This window comes from Balaenoptera borealis (genome assembly GCF_965194805.1).
Source record: "Balaenoptera borealis genome assembly, chromosome: 21".
Lineage (NCBI taxonomy): Eukaryota > Metazoa > Chordata > Mammalia > Artiodactyla > Balaenopteridae > Balaenoptera > Balaenoptera borealis.
In genome coordinates this window covers 34806572-34834521 of record NC_138880.1, presented here as the reverse complement: position 1 = coordinate 34834521, position 27950 = coordinate 34806572, and positions in this window count along the sequence as shown.

Below are 27950 nucleotides of genomic sequence, written 5' to 3'. Positions count from 1 at the left end.
TATTAGCATTTGTGTGAAAATTCTCTTTTTTAGAAACTTCATAGACCTGTAATGGACTTCTTTTTCTTCTCAGAGATATAACAACAAACCACAGTGTGTTAGGTGTAGTCTTTAAAATTTGGATTAAATTCTTCCTCCCTCCATTCTTCTCTCTCTCTTTTGTCTTATACTTTATATTCTTGGCTGATTCATAGACACTAAAGCCACTATGGGTGTTTAAGGTGAGACCTGTGTGTGTGTGTGTGTGTGTGTGTGTGTGTGTGTGTGTTAATGGCAGTGTATATTTATGGTTGCTGAGATGATCTAGAAGGCTGATCTCCTTAGGCTGAGGTTATTACCATATTTACATAGCAGCTTGTAAACCTATAGTGTTTATTATTTTAAAATGTAGTAAACACTGAAAATATAAATTGGTACATAAAAGTTTAGAAAAAGGATTCATTATATCGCCACTCCATGTGACAACCATTTGTTTTCATATTAACATTCAGTTTCTTTGTCAGAATAATACTATGCTAGGTATGTAATAGGTCTGACACAGAATTTAGTCTTATATTCATTACATCTACCTTAGTCATCACCAATGTTATGCCCTTCAGAAATTTTTAATCATCTGCACCCATGTAAATAATTCAATAATACAAGCAAAGTACGCAATTTACAAATTCTACTAAATAAAACACATGGGTGTAATTTTTGATACTTTGTCTCTGGAAATAATTTAACATTGTCATTCAAATACAATTTTGCTTTTAGTATGATGGACAAGTACTTATTTTTTAAGACAAGTTTAATGTATTTTCTCTATGAATATATTGGGAATGGAATGAACCTTTAATAATAGCAGTTTTGATTGGTAGTGCTAATTACATTTTTATTTTTTTTTAATATGAAGACACTAATTCCCAAAAACAAGGGGTTAATTATACACTAAACTTTCTTGGGTGGGGGGGGAATGCAGCTCTGAAATTGTTTTTAAATCAATGCATGTTGCACTTAGATTGCAAATAAGCTCTGAGGTGAGAAAGAAACATCCCTAGCAGATCAGGTGAAGCATGACAAGAGCCCAGAAGCACCCCCTTGACGAGTGTTCTGTGAATAAATGCACCTCTGCTCTGCTCTTAACTAAAACGTTTTAACTCACTACAGTTTGTAGAGCACATTCCCTATCTACCCTGCCTGAAAATGTTTCCTGTTGGATTTGGCTACAAAGGGTTTTTCTTGGTGTTTTCTGTTTGTTATTGTTATGTTTAATCTAAAATAACATCAGAGTAGAGGCAGAGTAGAGGCACTTATATGTTATACTCATTTTTCTTTACATAAAAAGAAGGAAATTTTACCTGAAAGATATGCAGATGAGGATTTGCTAGGGCTTTTTTTAAGTAAGAAAACATCTTTAAAAGAAGTTTCAAATATTCTAAAATGCTAAAAGAATATGCTTTTATTGCTGTAAAATCCATCATATAAAATTAAACATGATATTTGTGGGAGAGGGATTAATGTTTCCCTTTGTTACAGTTTTGAATCAAGAGCAAACTTTACAGAAGGAGTAGATAAAATATGCTTAATAGATAAAATATACAGAAAATATTTTCCCCCGACCTTTATTATCTTAAAACTATGGTCAAGTCTTAAGATTACTAAGATGGAACCTGGTTTCTACAATGAAACGTTTAGGAGTATTAATTATGTTAATTTTATACGAAGAAATTTCACAAAGTGTTAATAATCACGCTTTCAATACTTATTTGAATAAATGAATAAAAGCTCTCTACTATAATTTCTAGATCTGTGTAACTTCTCTGACAAAAGTGCTCTGATATTTATTATATGCTTTTCTTTTCCCCTGAACACCATTGTTGACTATTATTCTATTTGAGTCTTACAGCCTGGTCTGTCCACTTCGTGGAGCAAACGTAAATCCCAGTTTGAAGGAGGCACTAGTAACATTTCGTGACTCTGGCCGGCTTACTGGGTTAGTCATTCTTTAGTCCTGACTTTCAGCGGGAGCCAAACAGGTGCTTTTTAATGTACTTCAAGCACGCCAGGCTGAAAACAACAGGCTTGTTAAATAAATGGTTTTCAGAGACTTAACCTGAGGGTCATTAAAGTTAAGAATAGACTTCTAACTGCGACTTGCAATCTTGTTTCCTGGAGGCATGTGTGGATATAATGAACTGGATCGGATGCTTCCAGGAGTGCCTGTCATGTGCCAAACTCTTAGGCTTGGCATTTCCGTGTATATACGCTCTTATTCAAACGCCAGAACACAGTGAAGCGGATTTGTTAGGTAGAAATTGAGACTCAGAGAAGTTAAGCAGCTTGCATCAAGTCCTACACTGGATGAGAAGTCAGCTACGTAGAGACTGGATTGTAATTCAGATGTTCAGACTAAGTTTAGCGTGTTACCACCTAACTGCCTTGCAACGGAAGACTTCGGGACTTGGAGAGGCCCATCTGGAGCTGGAATTCTGCCTTTGGTGAAAGATCTCCTGTACCATTACAGCATAGTAGACTTAAATCCTGTTCTCCAAATATTGCTCCCAGATCAGAACTTGTTTGCCATGTGCACAAGTTATTTAATCTGTTAATCTTAGGTTTCTCTCTCTAAAAATAACAAAAATGATATTTCAAACTATCGCCTATGGGTGTCATGAAAATTTATGTAATAATCATGGTCATAAGTCATTTGAAGCTACTACAGAAAATTTCTATTAGATAGATCCACAAATTCTATTTTTATCCTCCTACAGAGTCCCCGCCATGGGCCCGCCCCCCCCCCCCGATTTACTCCCATTTTCCAAGAACACAATGAAGAACTGATAGAAGACACTGCAGTAAGTAGCACCATGGCCCCAAGGAAAACACGAATAATGACATGAATCTTACTTTCAATCTTGACGAGCATTCTTCTTTGCCCAAAGCCTGGTTCCTTTTTTAATATACAGTGAATATGAGACCAACTGACTTTTAAATAATTTCCTGGATAAAATCATAATTGTAAGCCTCCAGAGATCTAAATGTCTATATCAGCATGTAGATAGTATATGATCTTCATTAATATTTCACCAATGTTATCAATAAAGTCATGTTGTCTTTCTCCAGTATACCTTATGCAAGACAGTCTTCAAGCTAGAAAAGAATACAGACATTTATGATGATAAAATATGTCTAAGGTTAGAAGAAAGATTCAACAATGAAAAGAAACAGCAAAGAGCAAAGAAATATTGAAGATCCGTGTAGCAAACAAACAAGCTTAGCATGCTGGGACATGTCATTAAGTCTTAGACCTGCCTCCTTGTTCCCATGTGAATCCAGCTGAATCTATCTTAGTGTCCATTTCTTTATTTGTTAAAATGGACTAAATTATAGCTTATGTGAGTTAAGGAGGGTAATCAGAAGTAAATAGGATAACACTTGTAATATTCAAATGTAAGTTACTGTTCAAGTTAATTTCTTCAATTGAATTTTAATGTTTAATTAATTTTTACTGTTTGATCTCTAGTAATCAGTAGTAATTTCTGATAGTGAAAGAGTCAGGCATTCACGTTATGATAATGATCTTGTTTTATAAAAAGTGGAGGCACCAAATTATTGCATATCATCTTTCCCAGTTATCTTCAAATTCAAGGAATTACATTTACACGATTCCAAATATTGGGTTGGCATAATAATTAAACCTCAAATTATTCTGTTAATATGTCATATTATTGGGTTTACCTATTTCCTTAAAATAGAATGTACTGGGTTGAATAGTGCCCTCCTCAAATTGTGAGAAGTGACTTCCCTTATAAGAAAGAGGAAATCTGGACATAGAGACACACAGAGCAAACACCATGTGAGGACAGAGGCAGAGACTGTAGTGATGCATCTACAAGCTTAGAAATGCCAGGATTGCTAGAAACTTCCAGAAGCTAGGAAAGGCATGAAACAGATTCTCTCTTAGAGTCTTCCGATGGAATCAACCCTTGATTTTGCCTCCGAACTGTGAAAGAATAAGTTTCTGTTGTTTTAACCCCCCTGCTTCGTGGTACTTTGTTATGGCAGCCCTTGGAAACTAATACAGATTTTAGTGCTGGGCAGTAGGGTGCTACTGTAACAAACACAGGAAAATGTGCAAGTGGCTTTGGAATTAGGTAATAGGTAGAGGCTGGAAAAATTCTGATGCTCATGCTAGAGAAACGTACGTAGATTGCCTTGGAGAGATTGTTGGTGTTAATGGATGTTAATGACAATTCTAGTGAGGTCTCAGAAAGAAGCTAGAGGAGCCATGGAGAAAATGTCTATTGTCTTAGGAAAACGTGATCATCATGAACAGAACGCTGCCAGACTATGAATGTTAAAGTACTTCTGTAAGGTCTCAGACAGAAATGAGGAACGCATTCTTGGATACTGGAGGAAGATGATGCCCGTTATAATGCGGCAAAGGATGCGGCTGAATTTACTTCTGTTGGTTGGAAAGTAGAATTTATGAGTAATAAGCTTGGATATTTACCTGAGGAGTTTCCCAAACAAGGTACAGACATAAAGCCTGATATATTTTGTTGTTGTTGTTGCTTATAGAAAATGGAAGAGGAAAGAGAGAAATTGAAGAAAGAATTGCTAAGCACAAAGGAATCAGCACTTGACACTTGGGAAAATTCTCAGCCTATCGAGATAGTGTGCCTTAGAAAAAGGGCAAAGGGTATAGGTAGATAAACTTTGTTAAAGAGATTAGTCATGTGACTTACAGATCCAGTAACCATCTCAGCAGGTCAGGCATAAACATGGAATTATCCAGGAGTGATCTCTGAAGAAACCTCATATCTAGTGGAGTGGGTCCCCTTTGCAGCCATGGAGGACCAATAAGGCTTCTGAGAATTTTATACAAGCAGAAACACTACGAGCCTGGACAGAAAGGGAGAAGGATGGAACAGAATGAAAGAAGAATGCTTCTGAGAGCAGAGACAAGAATGCTGAGGTCAGGAAGGACAGATCTGTTGCCCTGGAGGGTCAAGAGGGTGGGCTGTCCCAGATAGCCCAAAGGATAGAGCATGACGCCACATGAGATTACTCTTGGGCCTAGAGAGCTAATGGAATTTGCTCTGCTGGATTACAAACTTGCTTTAGACTAGTAAGCACTATATATTTTTTTCATTTTCTCCCTTTTGGAATGGGAGAATATATTCTATGCCTGCCAAATCATTGTGTTTTGGAAGCAGGTAACTTGGTTTCTATTTTTATAGATCAGTGGACAAAGAGAAATTTTGTCTTAGGCTGGGCAGTATGCATAATCTGACCTGTAATTGATTTAGATGAAGATTTGAAATATTTTAGAGTTGATGATATTTAGGTGAGATTTTGGATTTAGAGTCAACGCCAGAATGCGTTAAGACTTTTGGGGATGTTGAGATGGGGCAAATGTATTTTGCACATGGGAAGGATGTGCAATTTGCAGGGGCAGAGGGTGGGCTATGCTGGTTGAATAGTGCCCGTCCCCAAATTCACGTCCACTCAGAACCTCAGTATGTAACCTTATTTGGAAATAGGGTTTTGCAGATGTAATCAAGTCAAACTGGGTTAGGTTGGGCTCTCAACAAATATGACAGATGTCCTTACAAGAAGGAGGAAAATTGGGACATGGAAACACACAGGGAGAATGAGACATAATGATGGAGTCAGAGTTTGGATTGATGCATCTATAAGCCAAGGAATATCAAGAATTGCTGGCAACCACAGAAGCTAGGAGAGAGGGATGGAATAGATCCTCCGCAGAACCTCCTGGTGGAACCAACCCTGCCTCTACCTTGACTTTGGAATTGTAAAAAAACAAATTTTTGTTATTTCAAATGCTCCAGTTTGTGGTACTTTGTTCTGGCAGCCCTAGGAAATAAACATGTGTATGTATGTGTGTGTGTGTATATATATATGGGTGTATATATATACACTTGTTATTGCTGTTATAGTAAAATTAATGTTACCACATAAGTTACTCTCTTAATGTATAAATTTACTTTGCAACTAAAACAAACTACCATATAGTCAAACCCATATTTTGAAGTTAACCTTATAAACATAGCATCCCTAATTTGAATGGAGGCCAAATAGGAAAAGGACACAAATACATATTATTCATAAACATTTTGTGCTATATTCAGAGAAAAAGCAATAACATTTTTATAGGAATTTTTCCTGTTATAACAAAGTAAAGATAAATGTATATTCAATCATTTATCTAAGTTGGTTTCAATTGTTTTGAGCAGGTATCACATAATTGTATTTAGTGAAACTACATTCAACAAGAAGAAATGTTTAACAATCTCATATGAAACCTTGTAACTTTTTTGTTTTCAATTTTTGTTTTTCTGGAATTTGGGTGAATAAGATCATAAAAGCAGAATATAAGGGGAAAATGCCTACATTAAATTAGATTAAGGGTGCACTGTCAATATAGTTGTCTACAAATTTAAAATTAAACTTTTAAAGGAATAAAACTAAGAAAATACTGTTTTATACTTTCTTTATTGGATAAGCTGAGCCATTTTTGATATTTTGTTATTTTTGGTATATTGACTAGAGATTTCACAATAGAATAGTTCAAATTTGATTCAGTTTTGCTGTTACTGACAGAGATAAGATAGTAAACACAAATACTGAGAACTTTTAAATTGCACTTCAGTGAGTGCCATTATTTTTCTATAATTCATATTTCTTAATGATATAAAACATATATTTAGATTGGGTTTTACAGTGTTTAAAGGGCCTTCTTCTTTTATCTCTCTTAATGAAGAATGTGGAAACATTAAGTCTCATGTAAATAACACTGAAAATATGAACACTATTCTTTCATCACTTTGTTGATATTTTGTTGCTGAGGCTAGAATTTCTCCATGTAGCATAATACATAAAACTTAAAATAGAGTAAAATTGAGATGGATTTTAAATTAATTTTAAATATCCCAAATCTCAGAATAAAGAATACTGTGATAAAACACAGAAATGCTATGTAAACATTATTAAAAAAATAAAAACTCAAGATATATTGAAAGACAGGAAGGAAGAGAAATAGTGAATTAATTCTGATCACCTGTGAGCTTTTTTGGATTATAAGAAAATGCATTATCATAGAACATTTATAAGATTTTTGAGATATGGAAAGAAAAGTGAGAGACTGTGAATAAATTAGGTGGTAGATGAAGGTCATTTTAAATGTACTAATTTAGAAATGTACAGGAAAAAAAAATTCCCATTTCTTACTGAGACACAATATATGCACAGGAGATATGATTAGACATGGTTTCAGATCCTGTTTGGACACTTTCTTAATTATCTTCAATAAAAATGAAATTTTAGACATGAGATTAATTCAAAAAATCAGTTGATAATGACTAATTAATTAATGTCAGTTATCATTTATAAAGCAGTTTGAAGATGGAACACGCTGTGCTTGTTAAGTCATTTTATTAAGATTATAATGATGAAGAATGTGGATAAAAATCTGGCATGGATAATGTTTCAAAGAATCATTTATATTATGGACTGTATAGAGTATTACATAATATTTAGGAATAGATATGCAGCTGTGTTTCTTAGGTTTCTTTTCAACATTTTTTCTTATATAATCAAAAGTGTATTTTTAATTCACTCTTTGTATCATTTCTGATGTCAATCAAAAGTATTTACTAAGCCCCTAACAGATGCTATTGTGAGCATTAGTAATTTAGTGGTTAACAAATAAGAATTCCTGCCTTCAAGGCATTTATATTCTTATGGATAAAGGAAATCTAAATACATAAACACAAAGATAAGAATTTCAGAGTGTAACGGATGGTATGGAGAAAATTAGCTAAGATAAAGTGAAAGAGGGTATTTGGTGTCTGGGTAGGGTTCTATATTGGCTAGGTAATCTGAGAAGCTCTTCTGAGCTTTAATATTGGACCTGAATAATAAGAAGGCACCAACAAAGGAGCCAAGAAAATAGCAAATATGAGAGCCCAATTCAGGAATAAGCTTGGCAAGTTTGAAAAATAAAAATGAATCAAAGGCAGCTGCTGTATGCTGAGAATATAGTAGAATATGAAATCAGTAATCCAGGCACGGTGATAAGAAGTCATTGGAAAACTGAGACAGACTGTCTGATCTGATTTCTCCTCTGTCTGCTGAGTAGAGAATACATTCAGTAGTAGAAGTTTAGAAAAAGAGGAACAGGTTAGTGGTTTTTGTGTTTCTTTCAATAGCTTATGGAGGTATGCTTTACATATAATAAAATTCATCCATCTCAAGTGTACAATTAATTGATTTTTAGTAACTTTATCCAGTGGTTTAACTATCATCATGAATCAGTTTTAGAACACACTGTTCGCCCCTCCCTCCACCAAAGATCCCTCACGCCACGTTCAATTAAACTCTATTCCCATCCCCAGCCTTAGGCAACCATTACTCTGTTTTCTGTCTCAATAAATTTGCTTTTTGGTGGACATTTCACGTAAATTAATTTATATTATATGTGGTCTGAGAGATGGTACCAATTTCTACTGGAATAATAGTAGTAGAAATGGTGAGACGTGGTTTGGTTTGGGATCGGTTTTGAAGGTAGAGCTCAGGACATTCTGTTGAATTGGATGTGGAGCCTGAAGGGAAGAAAAGGATTTTAAAAAATAATTCTCAATTTTCTTTTTTTTGATATGTGTGATTGGTGGATGGTGATCTTATGATGATGATGATGGAAAATTTTCAAGGAAAATAATCAATGTTTTTGTCACAATATTTCAGATTTTTATTTGATATGAGAGTACAGACATAAAGTAGGAAGTTGGGTATAATATATCTGGGAAGAGTCATCAGGGGATAGACAGTTAAACAGTCATCATGGATGAGGTTATCTAGGGAGATATAGGAGAGTGAGCATGAGAGACAGAGAGAGAGAGAGAGAGAGAGGGAGAGAGAGAAATAATCTGGTATACACAATTTGCAGGGCCCAGGTTAAATAAAAAGGTGGGCTTCTTGATCAAAAATTATACTTTCTAACTTATTCTACGAGGCTACTGTTACCCTAATATTAAAATCAGACAAAGAAATACAAGAAAAGAAAAACACAAACCATTATCACTCATAAACATATATGTAAAAATTCTCAACGAAATATTAGCAAATTAAATCCAATAATGTATAAAAAGAATTACACATCATGACCAAGAAGGATTTATCTCAATCCTGCACAGCTGGATCAACATTTTAAAATTAATTATTGTAATCTATCCTATCAAACGACTAAAGAAGAAAAATCACACAATCTTATCTATAGATACAGAAAAATCATTTAACAAAATCCAACACCCATTCATGATTTTAAAAAAAAAATCTCAGTAAACTGTGAATAGATGGGAATTTCCTCAACTTCAAAAAGAATATCTACAAAACTCCTACAGCTAGCATCATACTTAATGGTGAGAAACCCAAAGTTTTCTCTCTAAGATCAGGAACAAAGCAAGGATGTCCCCTTTCATCACTGCTTTCCAACATCATACTGAAAGTCCTCGCTAATAAGAAAAGGAAATAAAAGGAATACATACTGGGGAGAAAGAAATAAAACTGTCTTTCTTTACAGATGACATGATTATGGAGAAAATCTCAAATAATCAACAAAAAAATTCTGGAGCTAATAAGTGATTATATCAGGATACAAGTAAATACACAAAAGGCAATATAATATACATTAAGTCAAGCATTAATAAATAAAAGTCAGTTGCTTTCCTATATATTATCAGTGAACAAGTTAAATTTGAAAAAAAATTTTTTTAATTTATTTATTTTATTTAATTTTGGCCGCGTTGGGTCTTTGTTGCTGCGCGCGGGCTTTCTCTAGTTGAGGTGAGCGGGAGCTACTCTTTGTTGCGGTGCATGGGCTTCTCATTGCGGTGGCTTCTCTTGTTGTGGAGCACGGGCTCTATGCGCGCGGGCTTCAGTAGTTGTGGCTTGCGGGCTCTACAGCACAGGCTCAGTAGTTGTGGCACACAGGCTTAGTTGCTCCGCAGCATGTGGGATCTTCCCGGACCAGGGCTTGAACCCGTGTCCCCTGCATTGGCAGGCAGATTCCTAACCACTGTGCCACCAGGGAAGGTCGAAATTTGAAAATTTTTAAAAACACAATTTACATTAACATCCTCACAAAAAATTCTTAGGTATAAATCTGACAAAATATGGACAAGATCTATATGAAGAAAACTACAGAACTCTGATGATAGATATCAAAGAAGAACTAACTAAATGGAGAGATATTACATATTCATTGATAGGAAATCTCAGTTTGTCAAGATGTCAGTTCTTCCCAACTTGATCTATAGATTCAACCAGTCCCAATCAAAATCACACCAAGTTATTTGTGGATATCTACAAATGGATTTTAAAGTTTATATGGAGAGGCAAAAGAACCATAATATATGACCTACTTCTACTCCTGAAGTTGAGTAGTGCCAGTCTTCCAACTTTATTCTTCTCCTTCATATTGTATAAATAAAGTTGGTAGACTGACACTACTCAACTTCAAGACCTATGTCAAACTACAGTAATCAAGAGAGTGTGGTGTCAGTGAAAGAATAGAAGTAGGTCAGTGGAACAGAGTAGAGAGCTTAGAAATAGACACACAAAAATATATACTCATTTGTATGTGTAAAACTCCTAGAAGACAACATAGGGAAAATCCTAGATGACCTTAGGTATGGCAATGACTTTTTGATACAACATCAAAGGCACAATCCATAAAAAAAAAAGACTCGATAAGCTGGAATTCATTAAAATTAAAAACTTCTATCCCGTGAAAGACAACCTTAAGAGAAGGAGAAAACATCACCAGTCAGAAGCACTAAATGCTGGCAAGGATATGGAGAAACAGTAACTTTCATTCACTGCTGGTGGGAACGCAAAATGGTACAGCCATTTTGAAGGACAGCTTGGCAGTTTCCTATAAAGCTAAATATACTTACTCTTACCATATAAACCAGAATTGTACTCCTTGGTATATTACCAAAAATGTTATGTCCACAGGAAAACCTGCACATGGACACTTACAGAAGACTTGCTCATAATTGCCAAAACTTGGAAGCAACCAAGATGTCCTTTACTAAGTGAATGGTTAAATAGACTGTGGCTCATCCAAATAATGAAATATTATTCAGTGTAAAAAGAAATGAACTATCAAGCCATGAAAAAATATGGAAGAAATATAATTAGGTGAAATAAACCAATCTTAGAAAACTTCAGACTGTATGATTCCAACCATATGACATTCTGGAAAAAGCAAAACTGAAGACAATAGAAAGATCAGTGATTGTTATGGGTTAGCAAGTGAGGAGGAATGAATATGCAGAAAGCAGAGAGAATTTTTAGGGCAGGTAAATGATTATGTGCAATACTAAAATGGTGAATACATATCATGAAACAAATTTGTCAAACTCCATAAAATGTGCAAGAATAAACCCTTACATAAACTATGGACTCTAAGTGATAATTATGTGTCAATGTAGAGTAATTGATTGTAATAAATTTACCCTCTAGTGCAGGATATTGATAGTGGACGAGGTTGTGTATGGGAAATCTCTGTAGCTTCTGCTCAATTTTGCCATAAACCTAAAACTGCTGTACAAAATAAAATGTATTAATAAAAAATTACTGATAACTTCAGGATGGCAGCAACAGAAAATTTAATCAAATATTGAACTCTGTTAAGTAGGAAATTCTGTGCAACTGCCCAGTTTGCTCACCCAGGAAGCCAGCCCTACAGTTGGATGGAAGGACAAAAGACATCAGAGAAGACTGTATCTTATAGAAATGTAAAGAAACAAAGGTGTCATTGACAAAATCATGTCCCCTCAAATTCATATATTGAAGCTCTTATCCCCAGTGTGACTATATTTGGAGATAGGATCCTTAAGGTGATAACTAAGGCTAAATGAAGCTATAATCATGGAGCCCAAATTTGTAGGACTGATGTCCTTACAAGAGAAAGAAGAGACCCCATACCACAGATCAATCTCCCTCTCTCTTTCCACGTTTGCAGAAGAAAGGCTATGTGAAGACATGAGAAGTCAGGAACAGAACCTCACCAGAAACCAACTCTGTGGCGCCTTGGTCTTTCTAACCTCTAGAACCATGATAAAATCAACTGCTGTTATTTAAGCTATCCAGTCTGCGATATTTTGTTATAGTAGCCCTAGAAGACATGTACAATATGTTTCAAAGAGGGAGTAGTAATGATGCTGAAAAGTAAAACAGGATTAATATGGAGGCTTGACCAGCAGCCTCAGGCATACAAAATAGTCATCATGTGACAGGCACTATTTGCTCTCTTGCCTTGCTACAAATGGCTTTCTGTATTTTATTAACTGATCTGATTAAGCTTTACTTCACAGAATGCACTAAAGTACTTCACATTGTCCCCACAGCATGATAGTCATTGACCAAACCGTAAGTCCTAGGAATGTGGCCCATGATAACATCTTAGCTGTTTTCCAGGACGAGATGGCACCTGCAGATAAGGGTGACTTGGGGACTTGTGACTCGGACCCCCAGAACACCTGCAAGTACCTCTCAGACCTCTTGTCTCCTGAGAAAATGCTACAAGAAGATGATTGACTGCCACTTCCCTTCTCCTCCTGGCATAAAAGAAGCCTAAATTCTGTTCTGAACTAAGATGGTTCTTTAGGACATTAGTCTGCCACTTCTCGGCCTGCTGGCTTTCTGAATAAAGTTGCTATTCCTTGCCCCAACACCTCACCTCTTGATTTACCGGCCTGTCGTGAGGCAAGCAGTACGAGCTTGGACTAGGTAACAATCAGGCAGAATATTCCAAGGACTCATAGTTCTTTTCCACCATAGCAGTTCATGCTCTGAAGACAGGCCTGTCTTGAGAATGTCCAAGCCTGCTGAATTAAACTTTTCCCACACAGTCTTCCAAAAGTTTTTTCACTTCTTGACTTTCAATTGAGAGGGAAAGGTGGAGCTGGGAGTAGCGAGAAGGAAGGGTACACCATTCAGTCAGCGTATCCCATCTGTCAGGTACTGGGCCAGGTGCTATTAATCCTCACCACAGCCCTCCAAGCTGGTTATGGTTCATTTATTCATTTACTTAAAAAATATTTACTAATGAGCTGTGGATGTGTGTTGTAATACTTCTAGTCTGTGTAGAAGGATTTTGCAATTTCTTTGTTATATCCACAGTTTCAGAGTGAGTTCATATGCCCAAAGCTCATAACTGAGTGTATTTTATTTAATTAAACAAGTGTTTATTAAACTCTTAGTATATACTTATTGTATCCTATTAATTCAAGTTATACCCTACATACACTATATTTCTTATACATACAGAATAGTGGAGGAGATAGCATTTTTTATTATAAATTTTCCATACTTGATTGCTCTTTATATATATATGTATATATATATATTCTTATTAGTTCTGGTTCTCTCTTGTACCCTTACAAATGAAATATATTTCATTCATTGTTCAATTTCTTGATTGGTAATACATGACTGTTATAAAAAACTACTCAGAAAATACAGAGGAGTATAAAGGCAAAATAAAACAAAGTAAAAATCATTTATAATCTTATTATGGCTAATTTTTATATCACCCATATAGCATCATCCTGTATATAGCTGTAATCTTCCTTATTAACAACCATACCATTGCCTCTCTATATGGTAGGATATTATGCAGTTGTATCTAATTACCATGTGGATTGATATGAACTGTCATATTTTTATTTTTAACCGTTAAAAAATATCTAAAAAATATCTACAACATGCCAGATATTGTGCAAAGTATTTTACATTAATATCTCATTTTATCCTTGAAGTTACCCCTCAGTATGTATGTTTTTATTCCCATTGTACAGTTGAGGCTCTGAGGATTAGAGATTTCAAGCAAAGTGCCCAGAATCACAGAATTAGAAGTTGTTGTTCTAAGTTTTATACCCAGGCCTCTCCAACTCCAAAGTTCTAAGTTATCTTAGTCTTTAAATTTCAGGTGTGTATCTCATGTATTTTTAAAATGATGTTTTATGTATCTGGAGAACATGTTCTGTGCTCTGTGCTTCTTTTGTATGCCCTTCAATATTTAATAGATGGCAAGGCACATGTTTGTTTCTAATTAAATTCTTAATTAATTTAATTGAATTTACCATATGGTCTTTGCTACTTGATCATTAATTTATTTGTGTTATTGATTTGGACTCAGTAAAAATATACATGATTTCCATTGATAAAAACATTAAGAGTTATGATTTATATGTCTTAATCCAGATATTGTTTTAGTAAAACACTTGTGGTTTATATAATCAAGAACAGAGTTTCTATAATTAGTTTTTTTTTCAAATGGTGTGTGTCTAAAATTTAAAGAAAGGTAAAATCATTGATTAACGTTTTAGTTGTGCTATTTATCAGTGATGATATACATCGGAAGTATGGATCAAATTATATATATTAACAAAAGCCACATTTTCTTCCCAGAAAATTTAGTGGTTAATAAGTGGAAGAAAACAATACAAAATAATTTTATCTCCACACTCCCCAGTAATTTCCACTTCCTTCTCTGAGTTAACCCACAACATTTGCTCTTGCAGTGAGGCTTACACAACTTCTTTTGCTGTAATATTTCTTCAGTCTATACTTTTTCTGAAACTCATTTCATAGGACATCTTTTTTTTTTTTGATGTGGCACAACCTGCCCAATGGGCCAATAGGTATCAAGACAAAACAATTAGCCATGAAGAAAGAATTTAGAAGTCAAATGATCATCGAAGGACAAGTAAGAAAGTGATGCCGTTTTGAAAACAGGGAGTATAGAATTTGTTTATATATATATATATATGTATGTATAAAATTAGAAAAATAGTATCAGTAAAAAATAAACTTCAGGGGCTTCCCTGGTGGCGCAGTGGTTGAGAATCTGCCTGCCGATGCAGGGGACACAGGTTCGAGCCCTGGTCTGGGAAGATCCCACATGCCGCGGAGCAACTAAGCCCGTGAGCCACAACTACTGAGCCTGCGCGTCTGGAGCCTGTGCTCCGCAACAAGAGAGGCCGCGATAGTGAGAGGCCCACGCGCCGCGATGAAGAGTGGCCCCCGCTTGCCGCAACTAGAGAAAGCCCTCGCATAGAAACGAAGACCCAACACAGCCATAAATAAATAAATAAAATTTTTAAAAAATAAATAAACTTTAGAAAATCCTTAATAATTAATTCTCCCTTTGAATTTTTGATAATGATATAAGTATTGAATTTTTGATAATGATATAAGTAATGATATAATGAATAAGTATTGATATAATGATATAATTTTTGATAATGATATAAGTATTGGCTGAAGAAATCTTGAACCAAAAGTGTAAGAACCAAATATTGTTTGGTATGAAATGTGTATTGATTTGAAATGATTAATTACTAACATTAAGAAATGTGCATAGAGATACTTAATTAAAAGATTTCAAGCACTATACCCAAGTGATATACAGGCAGCATAACTCCAACCTAAGTAGAAGAGCATTGTTAGTTGGATATTTTCATATGATAATTAACTACTCATTTAAGTGTGATATCTAGTAGATACTTTGAATTTCCAAAAGTCATTAAAAGAAATGAAATGAAATTATTCTACAAACTCTGTGATTCAGAGTGTTTAATTGTGTAAATTGTCAATCTCCCTCCCTCCCCATCTCAATTGGTCTGAACTGTTAGGTTTTAGGTACAGTGGCATGCAAATGTAAGGCTTATATGACTCTTGTCAAACTCTTGTCAGGGAATATAAATGTAGACCAAAGAAGGAAAGAAAAATTTAGGTGGCAAAGATAGCTTTAGAAAATATCCAATGAAAAAAATTAAAAAGGACACAGTGCTGTTTCTATTAACATAACAATCCTTAAAGTCTATTTATAAATTGGTCTATTACAAACATACTGGTATGATTACAACTTAGACATAATTAATCGCCGTATTTTGAACAAAGGTAAGTAAAGTAATTGGCATGAAAGGCTTACATGGAAATTTTTTAAATTATGAAACAATTTAAAAATCACCATTGCACATTGATTATGTATTGCATTAATAATCAAATATTGCTTAATTTGAAATGTTTACAGATTATCCTATTTGCTATTTGCTCACTCAGGTTTCATTATAAACATAAGCCAAATTGTCAAGAATTATGCTTTCTTGTTCAGATGCCCACATTTATTCCATAAAATTCTAAAAATTCCATGTTGATCTTATTCTTGCTGGCATACAGATAAACAATAATTAACAGTTTAAGATAGTATGCAAATGCTAAAGTTCAATATGAGAGTGAAGGAGTTTTTGATAATATTGGTAACTGGGATCAATATAAAATAAACTAATATAGCATGTTCTAACATAGCATATATGATAGTTGGAACACATTTTTAGAGTGAAATAAAAATAATGCAATTAACAGATGCAACAGACATGTGATATTTACAAAGAAAAATAATATAAAACCACCAAGAATATTGGCTTGAAAAGCCACATCAGGTCTAAGTAATTATACACCAACATTATTTTCCTCTCCTACTATCCAACATCCCTCATTCTAACTTTCCTCGAGAAAATATGGCAATGATATTATAACACTGGCCTTGTATTTTGTTTTGTATTTTTACTTGTTTAGTTGTTTTCCCATTCTCCTACTGAGTATTCGACAGTTTATTGTCTATAGGCAAGAATAGATAGATAGATGGATGAACAGATAGATATTTAGATGTGAATATAAGGATACATGCCTATATGAACCATCGATCCTCATTATTCACAGATTCTGTATTTGTGAATTTTTCTACTCATTAAAATGTATCTGTAACCTCAAAATCAATACTTGCAGCTCATTTGTAGTCACTCAAGGACATGCACAATGTGGCTAAAAATTTGAATCGTTCTACATGCGTGCTCTCAGCTGAGGTCAAACAACACCATGCTCTGCCTTCTTGTTTCAGCTCTCATACTACAAACATGTCCTTTTCTTGGTTTATCTATAAAAGCTTTTTGAGCTTTTTGTTAGTAATTTTGCTTTTTGTTAGTAATTTTTTGAGCTTTTTGTGAGCAATTTTGCTTTTTAAAATGCCCTTCAAACGTGGTGCTGAAATGCTGTCTAGGGTTCCTGGGTGCAAGAAGGCTGCGATGTGCCTTACAGAGAAAATACATGAGTACATGTCTTAGATAAGTTTCCTTCAGTTATGAGTTATAGGGCTGTTGGCCAACAGTTCAATGTTAATGAATCAACATTATGTATTAAATAAAGTGTTTTTGAACAGAAACACATATAAAACACATTTCTGTATTGATCAGCTGATGAAATGTGACCAGAGTTTCACAGGAACCCACCCAGTACGTCCCCTAGGTATAGAACACAACTACCATGAATAATAAGAATTGACTGCATTACCAATGTCCTATATGTTGATGATATCTGCATATAATTAACTATAAGTTAATAAGAAAAAGTATAAATACTTTTGATCATAAGCCCGTAGGAAAAAAAGCTAAGTTTTAGTTATTTGGGGTAAAAGGCGTTTATTTCTCATGCAACCTTAAGGTCCTATTAAAATAAAAAATATGATTAACAGATATCCAAACTTGATAGTTTTCACAGCCTCTTCAAAATATGAAGCAAGTCCATAGACATCACATATTTTAAAGGACTGTTAACTTTTTAAAAGGTGTGTAAACTATGGGAATATTCGGACGATACTGATGGTAAATCTTATTTCATTCTTTTCGAATATGCATATACTTAGCTTTTTGGAAGAAACCAAGATGCTAAGTAAAATTTTCAAAAGCGTATCATCTTTTTAACCAAACATTCAATCACATAGTATAATGCTTAACGTGTCTTTGGGAAATCTATACCTCTAGCCCAGCTATCTTCCCTGTACTCTGGATTCTTACATTTAACTGTTAGACCGACATTGCTATTTGGATGTCCAATAGGCATCTAATGGGCATCTTAAACCTAATATGTTTTCCCCCAACACTTGCTTTCCTATCAGAATGAAGAGCAACTCCATCTTTCTAATGTTCAGGTCAACCATCTCAATCTTTCTTAAATCAACTCTTTTCCCACACTAAATGTTCAAGCCACCAGGAAATTCTGTTGGGGGCAGTAAATCCTTCAGAAATATATAAGAACACAGCCCCTTTTACGATCTCTATTGCTACCAATTTGTTCCATCATTTCTCACTGTTTTCCCAGCTCCTCTCTTAGCCTCTTCAGTCCATTGTCAAATGAACAGCTAAAGTAAAATTTTAAAAACTGAAATCTTATCATTTTTTCATCAGTGAGATTTATCTAATGGTTTCATAGCTTGCTCAGAATCAAAATCAATGTTCTATGGTCCACAAGACTCTTATAACTTGCCTCCATCAATCATCAGCCTTTGTGGTTATATGAAATCAGATTTCCATTTTTGAACTAAAAAAAGACAATGAAGATAATCCAGTTATGAACGTGATTAAGTAAACAATTTACCTGTATAAACATACAAGCCAAAGTACTTGCTATGAATGGATATAAGAAAATATAATTCTGCACAATACTGATTTTTTTATGTATCAAAGGAAATTATCTTAATAATTATTTGTGTAGGTTATTATGGAGAATTCTACCAACAAACTAAGTTTATAACTCAGAGGGTTTTATTTTTAGCAGCACTTGTTTCCCTTAAGAAGTAACTAAATAGAATCATAAACTCTGTTTCTATTTACCTACTTAAATTATTACTCAACCTTAGTGAACAGAAATAAAATGTTAAAAAACCTGCTTTTTCAAACACTTTATTTGCACTGACTCAAGATAACATATTTTGGTTTTGCTCATTTTAGTTCATTTTCTTTTGTAATACTCTATTAATAATAAACAATTGGCTCCCTGTATCCTCACGTTCCACATCCACAAATTCAACCAACTGCAGACAGAAAAAATATATATATATTTTTAAATCCAGAACGTTCCAAAATGCAAAACTTGAATTTACCATGAATAGGCCACTATTTACGTAGAAATCACATTGTATTACATATCACATGCAGTAGAGATGATTTAAAGTGTAGAGGAAGATGTATATAGGTTATACAGAAATATTGCCATGTTATATGAGGGACATGAGCATCTTCGAATTTTGGTGTCCGTGTGGTGGGAGGGAGGGGTCCTGGAACCAACACCCTGCAGATACTGAGGGAGGACTGTATTTACTACTGAGGTACTATTTACATCGATGAGAAACCATAGTCAATATAGTTCTATTCAGGAAAATAAAATCCCTTATAATTTTATGTGGAGATGCTGAACAAAATAGTATATCTCTCTATATACACATATATATGATATGGATATCGTCTCTAGATTTATCTCTTTATGTACACTTCTGACAAAATTAGTAGGAAGAGAGAAAAATATCTCATAAGGTTATTAGAAAGAGTAACACATACATCTTAGCATATTTGATGATTTATTAAGTTGACTGCCTTTCTGGTCTTAAAAGGTGTATACCATCCAACATTTATTTCCTACAAATTATAGTGGAGTATAGAATTAATCAGAGGGTATTCTGCCTGTTTCCATTTTAACTTGAAAGGATCATTTGTAAAAATACAGGGCAAAAAAAAATGTTAATGATTATTTACAAAGAATTTTAATAGAACAACATAGTGAAATGCTCCTCCATAGATACTAATTTTTAGAGCAAAAAGAGAAAGAAAGAAAAGTGAGAGAGAAAATGATGGCCAGAGGAAAGAGAAGAGAGAGTTACTTAAGCTCCTGGGATTTCTCTTGTGCGAGGCTATTATTTGTATTGATTTTAGTTTGCAAGTTCTTTTCTTCCCTCTCTCTGCTGGCCCACTATGTAATCCATAAATAATAAATACAGTAGCAGCGAGTCATTCTTTAGGCTGCAAGCATAGCAACCATCACAACACCTTAAACCACCAACTGAATACCACACCATCTCCATCATAAAATGCACTTCATCGTGGAAGCAAGACCCTAGATCTTAAACTCTCTGTTGGCCTCAAGATTCTAATTAAACAAATTGAGTAGTGCAAAATGAAAGGATTCTTACAAGCCAAATATGTCAGCTCTTATTGTTATTTGTGCCTTAATTCATATCCTTACTTCTTTGTCTTTAAACCTTGCCTTGAGTAGTGAATGTTTAAGACAAGAGCTATTGTTATTACATAGCAAAATGTTACATATGACCTCTTTCTGGGTGATTTGATGGGAGTTATAAGTTTTTTTCTAAGTAATATAACTTTGTTATTTATCGTATAAATCTGTGAGAAATGGAAAGCTTCAGACTATAAGCAGGTAACTAAATGGCTAGTTTATAAGCCCAAAGAAGAGAGTAAAGAAGTGACTAGTGTCAATTAAAAGACTCTTCAGAAAGTAACATCAATAAAGATAATTAGGAATTAATAATAATTCAGTGAGTAATATGACCACAGGGAGTTTCAGTGCTATAGAGAACTGGACAGGCATATCACATAATACATGTGCAAGGCTCTTTTTCACTTTGTAGAAGGAGCATCTTATTTTTATGATTATTTTTTAACATTTTCTGGTATTGTAACAAACATCCAGAAAATTGAAAAAAATCATCAGTTCGTACTTTGGTGAATTTCAAAACGTCAGCATACTTGTCATTCCAGCACCCAGAGGAAGAACCAGGAGATGACCAGCATCTCCCAAAACCCCCTTGTTCACTTCCAGATACTTTCTTCCATAAGGGCTGACTTTCATCCACTAAGTCTAATTTCTAAGTACTTGCTTTTTTTCTGGCTTCTTGTGTGTAGAATAGTTTGGTATTTCTCATTCAGTATAGTATTTGATTGCTTAAATATACTACAGTTTATTTTTCCATTGGATTATTGATGAACAGCAGGGTTATTTAAAGTCTTGGGCTATTATATGTAGCGGTATTATGAACATAGTTTTACATATTTTTGGTAGACATACATGCTGGTTGATATACTATGCATATATTTATTGTAATAAATATTGACAGTTTGGAAAAGTGGTTGTACCAGTTTGCACTCTCACTAACAGCTTGTGAGCATTCCAGGTACTCTACCCCCTTGCTGGTACTTAGCGTTATCTGTATTTTTTATTTATTAAAAAAACTTTTTTAGCTATTCTAGACATGGTAGTGGTAATACATATCACGTTCTGGATATAATTGATACACTTTTAATGACTAATGAAGTTGAACACATTTTCCTGTGATTATTGGCCATTTGGATATCTATCTTGTTTGGTAAAATGTCAAGTCTTTTGCTCATTTTTCTCTTGTGCTATCAGCCTTTTGTAGTGATTTGTAGGAGTTGTTTTTATAAGTCAGCTTGGGTTTTTGATCATTTAATGGTGTCTCTTGATGAATGGAAATTCTTGTTTGAACTTAATACAATTTTTCATTTCAAAATTTTCTGATTAATGGTTTTTGTAATGGCTCTGTGTAAGAGATCTTTGTCTTTTCCAAGGCCAAAAATATGTCCCCTGATATTTTCTTCCAAAAATGTTATTTTAACTTTCACATTTAGATCTGCAACGCATGTAGTTTACAGATTTGGAAAGGCTGTGCTATTTAATTATTACAACTACCACAGTTTCCAATTTCTATTGTGCTATCATACAATTTCATAAATTTGATTCTAGGATGTCCTTTGGTCAATGTATCAGTACTGGTCCAATCAGGAGAGAGAAACCATGCAGTAATTTAAACAGGGAAAATTTAATATAAAAATTATTACCTATAGCAAGAGGATGGAATAATGAAGGATAGGTTAATAAATCAAGAGAACTCTAAAGAGTGTAGGAATATTAGAAAAAAGGAGCAGTGACCGGCCCTAGCACTGACCTGAACACCAACACACAACCCCGTCCTGGACTGAGATTCAGACCTTGTTGGAAAGGACACCACCATGACTCACACTTTGGTAGAAAATTGGCCATGGTGGCTGCTGGTGGAACGTGCTGGAAATTCACCATTGAGGGCCTGGGAAAGCTGGAGATGCTCTGATGCAAAGCTGTCCAGGGGACGGTGGGGAAGGTTGCTGGCAGATGGGTGAGGCTAACCGTAATCTACTGCAGGCACCTGATGCTGGGGAAGCAACTCACACTTCAAGAGCCTAACGCTGGATGAGCCACTCACATTGCCCGAGCTGCACCCTGGGGAAGCCACATGAACTGCAGGAGTCTATCAAGCAAGCAAACCCTTTCCTGACGCAGGGTATATCTAGCATTCTCTACTGAGAAAACTTCAGTACCAGTTGAAAAGGGAAACATATTTAAGGACCCATATCCATTTTCACAAGGCAGACAAAAAGGGTTACATTGGAGTTGAGACAATGAATGGATAATGGTCAATTTCAGGTTTGAAAAATGAAGACTAGGCAGTTAGATACCCAGGATTTCTTGACCTGTCTCTAATAAATATTAAGGAAACTTAGCCATCCTGTGACTCAAGTTGGAAGATAGATAGATTCCTACTACCAGTGTGCCCTTGGCAGGTGAAGATCCCACTGTACGTACCTGGGAATGACTTGGCTCTGTCAGTCCTGAGGATATAGCCCTTTTGGAATCAGCCTCTGTTCGTCAAGCACTCTGGACCATGTGGATTCCTGACAAGCCAGGAACTGGGCAAAACTTATTAAAATGTATCATGACTTCTTAAAAACACCCAGTTTCCAAGGTACTCTTGTAAAAAGTACCAGGTTTACTAAAATCATTCATTGATGGTAGTAACATCATTTCTCTGCTTATAATTAAGCAAGGAGTTAAAATTCTATTTAAAGAAAATAGATTGATTGACAAGAATTGCTCCCTGAAATATCTTTAATTCTATCTACATAGAGACACATTGGCTTTATTATTTTTGAGCATGTAGAAGGGAGACTTGAATATACCACATCTTGATAAAGAGCTGACAGGGAATGTCTCATGATGGAGAGAAAAGTTGCTCCAAAAGAGAGGCTAAAAAAAAGATACTGAGATATTAAGTCCAAAACTAAAGATTAAATGTTGGATTATAGAATGTAAGAATAAGTCATTGTAAGTCTTGGATAAATGTTGAATCAGAACTGGTGTTTAAAAAAGGATATGTAAACGGTTTAGGGTCCAGATTTTCCTTTTGTCTAATCTTTATAGCAATTTTTAAGGTACTGTTGGAAGTTGCACAGAAAAACACTGAAAAAACATGTAGCTACAAGAAACTTGATTCCCACGAGGATGCATGGGCTCTTGAGGTCAAGCAGAGCTCCGGAATTCTAAGAATGTATGGAATCTTTTATTTATTTCTCTGTGAGTTACCTCCTGAACTTATGTAAGAATTATTTATCTTCATTTTTCAGAAGTGGGAACCAAAAGAATGTTAAGTGACTTTACCAAAATGTAAGAGCAGCTCAATAATAGAATTCTAAGAGGAGTTCTAGAATCCCTAGTAAATTGCTAAAGTTGTTTTAAAATTAAATGTGGCATTTTAGAAAATTTTGTGAGTGGTCCTACTCATCTACTCCTACCTTATTAGATGGATATAATATTAAAATACAATTATTCCTTTCTTAATACAATTATTAGATCATTTTTACTTTTGTAAATAAACAAAGACATCTTCAACAGCCTGAAAAACAGTGCCCAGGGGCTTCCCTAGTGGCGCAGTAGTTGAGAATCTGCCTGCCAATGCAGGGGACACGGGTTCGAGCCCTGGTCTGGGAAGATCCCACATGCCGCGGAGCAACTAGGCCCGTGAGCCACAACTACTGAGCCTGCGCGTCTGGAGCCTGTGCTTCGCAACAAGAGAGGCCGCGATAGTGAGAGGCCCGCGCACCGCGATGAAGAGTGGCCCCCGCTCGCCGCAACTGGAGAAAGCCCTCGCACAGAAACGAAGACCCAACACAGCCAAAAATAAATATAAAAAAAAAAAAAAAAAAAAAAGATAGAGACCATTGCCTTTATGATCACCCCAGAAAGTTCCCTCCTGTATCCAGCCAATTCCTACCCTCACTTCTAAAAAAAAAAAAAAGAAAAAAGAAAAAAAAACAGTGCCCAGTAGTATGCATAATAATTATAACATTTAAAAAGTAATATATAATTAATTAACTGCCTATTTGACCTCCGGAATTATTATTCAAGACCTATTTCTTGATTTCTTATTATTCGCACAATACTCTGTGTGACCCTGTAAGGACTGTAAAGAGACATTATTGTACAGTGTATAACAGCATGGATTTTGGAGTTTAATTTCCTGGGTTAGGACTGTTGCCTTACCATTCACTGTATGTGTAAACTTGGGGAAATTGTTTCACTTCTTTCCTCATTTATGAAAAGTGTATAATTATAGTACTTAATTTTTTAGGGTATTATGAGTGTTAAGTAAATTTACACATTGTCAAGTAATTAGAACAGTATCTCACACACAGTTGTTGCTCAAAAAAATATCAGTTCCTATGAATAAGACAGATCCTAACAAATAAACATGGTGTAAAGGATACTGGTCACTGTGCTGTGATCTTGTGCTGTCATGTTACATCAAGAGAATTATTTATGGCGTAGAGGAAAAAAAATTTTTTTCATCTACCTTTCCGAGTTCCTAGCTGAGACACCTGTAATGAAAGCAGATTAACAAGAGGAAAAAAAAAAAGAAAACCAGAACGTTATTAACATGTATACCACATGTGGGCATGGGAGATGCCCAGAGAAAAACAAGTGACTCTCCAGGTGACTTAGAATTTGGGCTTAAATACCATCTTCATAGGGAAAGGGGAGGAGAGATGTAGGCCTCTTTTGGGAGAGGAAATGATTTTTAGGACGATGAATGGGCCCTTAGAAGAGTGGATGGGTGTGATAGTTTGTGACAACACGTGTCTGGGTGTGGTGTCATTTCTAGTCTCCTCTCTGGTGACGAGTCAACCTTCTCTGGTTGATGAAACTCCCGGGGAGGGGATTCATGACAATTGGTTCCTTTTAGAGGATGTGTCTTCAGGCAGATTAAGGAGTTCAGAGAGAGCCTCTCTATGCATTTGCTGTTTTCCAAGTGTCTACAGCTCCAAGTAATCAATATACCAAAGTGACATATTTTGGAGTGGCACGTCCTAAACATCCTACAGTCATATTTTAGGGTGAAATATTCTGCTACCCTTCAGTGGTTTCAAATTTTTAGTAAAATAATCTTGTAATCATGCTTTGAGAATCCCTCTATGTTGTAGAAACAAAGAAAATGAAAAGTAATCTTGGGAGGAAATATGATCAGGAACCAGGTGGTAGTTGTATCAGCCAGTTTCAAAAATGGACTGAGGAACCCATATATGCATATGGGGCTTGCTGGCTTTCTTTACCTGTTTTCTTTTTATCTCTCCTGACAGATATGCCCAGGGTTCTCCTGTGTTACATGAAACCTCTGGGCACAGTGTTACTATATCATAAGAAACCACTGACTAAAGAGAGAGTTCTTAGAAGGAAATCATGGACGATTGCTCAATTAACCATGAGTTATAGCTCCTTAAACACATGTTCCTTATAAGGATGTAAAAGATCATTTGTAATCCAAACTACTAACTACAGGGAGGGGTCCAGCCACACACCTTTCAGCCAAAAATGTGCTCCCAGTTTCTTCTTCCTATAAGCAGACTTCAGTCAACGACAGACTTAATCTAAACTGTAAGGTCTATGGTCCTTACAGCTACAATTGGGCAGCATCTTGGTTGGCTGTAGCATATAGACTCCTACAGCAGAGAATCCTGTGGTGTGAGTACCACAGTTGTCTTACTCTAAATCTTTGAGCCAGCACTGACTCATCACCTGAAAAGCAAACAGTTTAAAATGCAATGTTATCTCGGGTAGGAAACACAAAGTGGGCTTGTCTGCCTATCAAACACAAAGTGGGCTTGTCTGACCTCAAATCGTAGTTGTCTCTTCATGGATTCTGAGTGTATTTTTCCTGACAGTTTTAATGAAAAAAATCTGAAAAACTCTCATTCTGGCCACATGAGGTCATAGTGTATATAGAAAGATGAGGCTTGTCACAATTTAACTACTACATCGTGACATGGAACAGAGAACCTCCAGTCAAAACTGCTTCATGTCTGTCATTAATGGTAGTAACTCAAAGATCCAGGCTGCTCACAAACTCAGGGACTCAAGCTGGCAGAGTAGCAACTATCTTGAAGGATGTCAGTCACCTTGCCAAAGGTTATAGAGAGCTCTGTAGGTAGGGGCTTGCGTCAGCAATCAAGTGCTCTGTTTTGGAAGAGATGCACATCATTTCTCCTCACAGTTCATTGGCCAGAACTAGACACATGATTTACACAACTACCTGGAGGGCAGAAGCATTTGACAAACAGCACCAATGACTACACAGAATGTATTCTTCCTTGAAATAATAGAAATCCAAGAGAGCAGGTACATCCCTTCCTTAAAAGACACCGTATGGAGAATTACAAATTTTAAAATTCAGACTGATCTATACCAATTTTACCAAGGCACAAATATTAACTTATTTCGGGATATAATGGCAGTAACTAATTGGTAGAATTAAGCCAGAATATTTTTACCTTAACCTGTTACTAGATTGTATTGAAAAGAGGCTTCATGGCAAATTTCTTTACATACGAATATTTATAATCAAGCAAGCAAAATAAAAGTATATTAAATTTTGAATACAGGAATACTATACTAAATTTTAGATGTACTGTTAAGAATAACTTGAAGTTAGTTCATGGGATGATGTGAAAAGATGGGTTGAGGCTGCTGAGTTATGTTAGATAAGATCAGAGAAAAGAGCACAGTAAGAATTTCCAAGAGCCATCATATAGTGCAAGAGAGCCAAGAGGGAGAGTTTAGGGTGACTAGGCATCATGTCCAGGATGGTATTTCTCTACAGTTTCTGCATTTAAATGTCTCAGTGTACGTATGTCCAGCTTACGTGATTCGGTGGTGCAAAAATGAACAAGTTGGGAAATCCCACATCTGATTTAACACAAAATCTGCATTAAACTGACATCATTTCCTACTTAAGAATGATATAAACTGATTTGTATTACACAAATATGTGTTTTACACAAACATGTTATAGCAGAACAAACAGTTCTAATTTAAGCCAAGCCATCTGGTGTTAACCAGAGATAAAGAGAAATGGCACGCCTGTCCCAGTCACCTTTGGAGCACTGCCCTACTCAAGCAGCTAATACCACCTCTGATTTAAATTCTCAATTAAAGCATCTAATTGCACCTATGCTTTAAATTAAATTGACCAGCGTAGTCCTAGTATAACATTGCCTATACTTAAATATTTTAAAGTAAACTGCAGACAAAATCGGAACAATTGTTTCGCAGATAGAACCAAAATTATATTGGATGCCATTTGAAATATTTCTAAGTTTTCCATGGTATTAATATGGGAGCATGCAAGTTTTAGTAAACATTTAAAATTTTTAAAATTTGATGAAAGATACATTTGTGTACTTTATTATCCCATCAAATTAAAATTATATTTAGACAGAATTTTTAAAAAGATGATTATATATATTCACAATATAAAAGAAAATTTCATTAAGTGATCAGTCTGGATGGAAGTAGGAAATGTATATAAATTGACAAAACAATTAGGTTATGTTTATGTTTGAATCCACCGTTATGGACTCTGTTAAATATGTTATTATTTTTCGTGTGTTAAGAAATAAATATATACGTATTTGGCATTTTTATATCCACTTAATGTCTAAGAGTGTTTGGCCTTGTTAGAATGACAGTTCTGTAACCATAATTTAAAGGGTAGTATTCAGTAATTTATTTGATTAATAATTTTAAGTAAAACCTTACTAAGGTGTTGTTCATTATTAGAGTTAAAACATCTTCAAATACACCATCTTTAAGAATGAGATTTATCAGATGAAAACAATTATTAAGCAACTTTCTCTTCCAGA